Raw genomic sequence first — 3,031 nt, forward strand, 5'->3', positions numbered from 1 at the left:
AAGTACTAACCAAAATCAAGTGTAATTTTGGCCAAGCACCAACCAAAATCACATGTGATTTCGGTCTTAGCACAAACCGAGATCACCTTGGTGATTTCAGTCACGGATCAAGCGAAATCACATGTGATTTCGGTCCTAGTGCCAACCGAAATCCCAAGGATTTTGGGCTTTAAATTTTTGACCTTATTGACTCGTTTCATTCTTTGTTGACTTGTTGACTTAGCTTGACCAAAAAGGATGGAGTGTTGGAGTCATTCGACCTTAGGGAAGATGACACGTGCGAATCTTGTTTACTTGGAAAGATGACCAAGTCACCCTTCACTGGCATTTGTGAGAGGGGTGAGGGTTTATTGGATCTCATGCATACCAATGTGTGTGGGCCCTTTAGATCTACCACAAAGGATGGGAACCGCTTCTATGTGACTTTTACTGATGATTATAGTAGATATGGGTATATCTACTTAATCAAGCACAAGTCAGAAACGTTTGAAAAGTTCAAAGAATTCAAAAATGAAGTGGAGAATCAATTGAGCAGGAAAATCAAGATGCTTCGATCCGATTGAGGAGGAGAGTACCTTAGTCTCGAATTCCATGACTATCTCAAGGAATGCGGAATAGTTTCACAATTGACGCTACCTAGGACTTGAATGGTATGGCAGAAAGGCGTAATCGAACCCTGTTAGACATGGTTCGTTATATGATGAGTCGTGCTTCACTACCTATCTCATTCTGGGGGTATGCCTTAGAGACTGCCGCCCATATCCTTAACCGAGTCCCTACAAAGAAGGTTGCCAAAACACCTCACGAGATGTGGGCAGGGAAAGCTCCCTCGTTAGCTCACATCAAGGTTTGGGGTTGTGAGGTTTTCATAAGACGAGAGACTCACGACAAGCTCGAACCTCGAAGTGAGCGATGCATTTTCATCAGCTACCCGCCGAAATCCTTTGGATATCTCTTCTATAGACCGAGTGACAATGTTGTATTCGTTGCGAGGAGAGGGGTTTTCCGAGAGCGAGAACTCATAAACCAAGGAGACACTGGGAGGCAAATCGATCTTGAAGAGATTCGAGAGTCGAGCGATGAAGGAACCTCTAACACTGGCGCACAACCCGAGGAGGAAACTCCGATTGAACCAATTGACGAGTCCTTACCTCTTAGACATTCCGAAAGAGTTAGAGTTCAACCCCAGTTTTATGGCTTTCATATTACTACCAAAGGGGATACATATATTAGTGATGGTACACTAATAAATCTAGATGAACCTAACAGCTATAAGGAAGCCATGGCAGGCCCAGAGTCTATAAAATGGAAAGAGGCGATGGACAACGAGATTCAGTCCATGTATGACAACCAAGTTTGTTTGGTTGACAATGTGCCCGGACGTAAGACAGTTGGGTGCAAATGGATCTTCAAGAAGAAGACCGACGTGGATGGGAAAGTGCACACGTATAAGGCACAACTAGTGGCGAAGGGCTTTACTCAAACTCCCGGAGTTGACTATGATGAGACCTTCTCACCAGTTGCTAAAATAAAATCTATTAGGGTGATGCTAGCCATTGCTGCATTTCATGACTATGAGATATGGCAGATGGATGTCAGGACCGCTTTCCTGAATGGGAAGTTGGCTGAGGATTTTACATGGATCAGCCAGAGGGTTTTGTCGATCCGAAGCATCCTAATAGAGTGTGCAAGCTTGAAAAGTCCATTTATGGACTTAAGCAAGCGTCTCGCAGATGGAATCTTTGCTTCGATGAGAAAGTCAAAGAGTTTGGATTTGTACGAAGTGAAGATGAATCATGTGTATATGTCAAGGCCAGTAGGAGTATCGTTAGCTTCCTCGTTTTGTATGTTGATGACATACTGCTCATAGGAAACGACGTCCCGACTTTGCAGAAGGTTAAGTCCTGGCTCGGGAAGTGCTTCGCTATGAAGGACCTCGGAGAGGCTTCCTATATTTTGGGAATAAGGATAGTGAGAGAAAGAAGTAAGAGACTAATAGGACTTAGTCAGAATACTAACTTAGACAAAGTACTAAAACGTTTTTGTATGGAAAATTCGAAGAAGGGAGAACTACCGATACAAAGTAATGTCAAGTTGAGTAAGACTCAAAGTCCGAGTATCGAAGCCGAGATAGCTGAGATGAGCCGAGTACCCTACGCTTCCACAGTTGGATCAATCATGTACACTATGACTTGTACTCGCCCTGATGTGGCCTTTGCTTTGAGCATGGTCAGTAGATATCAAGGGAACCCTGGCAGAGCTCATTGGATTGCAGTGAAGAATATACTTAAGTACCTTCGGAGGACCAAGGAATGGTTCTTAGTCCTCGGAGGGAGTGATGACTTAAAGGTGCGAGGGTATAGTGACGCCAGCTTCCAGACCAACAGGGACAACTACTGTTCGCAGTCGGGCTGGGTCTTTACCCTTAATGGAGGAGTAGTGACTTGGAAAAGTTCCAAACAAGAGACCGTAGCTTATTTAACATGCGAATCAGAGTACATTGCAGTGAGCGAAGCGTCAAAGGAGGGGATATGGTTGAAGAACTTCATTGGTGACCTTGGAGTTGTGCCTGCTATAAAAGAGCCTATGGAAATTTTTTGTGATAATGAAGGAGCAGTTGCCTTGACCAAGGAACCGAGGGATCATGGTAGATCTCGACATATCGACAGAAAATATCACTTTATTAGACATCGGGTAGAAGAAGGACACCTCGTAGTGAAGAGGGTATCGTCAGAGGATAACCCAACAGATCCGCTTACGAAGGGACTGAGTAGGGTTAAGCATTTGCAGCACGCTAGGAGCATTGGGCTGAAAGACGATATTAGTTTAGATTAGATAGTTTTGAAACATGTAATAGATAAATGTAATTGACATTTGATGATTAAATAAAAAAGTATTATTTATAAGTAAAGTTACTGGCTTATGTTAATTGTTTAACTATTGTTTTACTTTGCATGTTTTGACTTCCTAAATAGTTAAGTTATTAAGAATAATCGAATTATTCGAATGGTCCACAATCGTTCATATTTTG

Source organism: Lactuca serriola, chromosome 8 (assembly GCF_051521515.1).
Source record: "Lactuca serriola cultivar US96UC23 chromosome 8, Lser_US96UC23_V15, whole genome shotgun sequence".
NCBI classification, from domain to species: domain Eukaryota; kingdom Viridiplantae; phylum Streptophyta; class Magnoliopsida; order Asterales; family Asteraceae; genus Lactuca; species Lactuca serriola.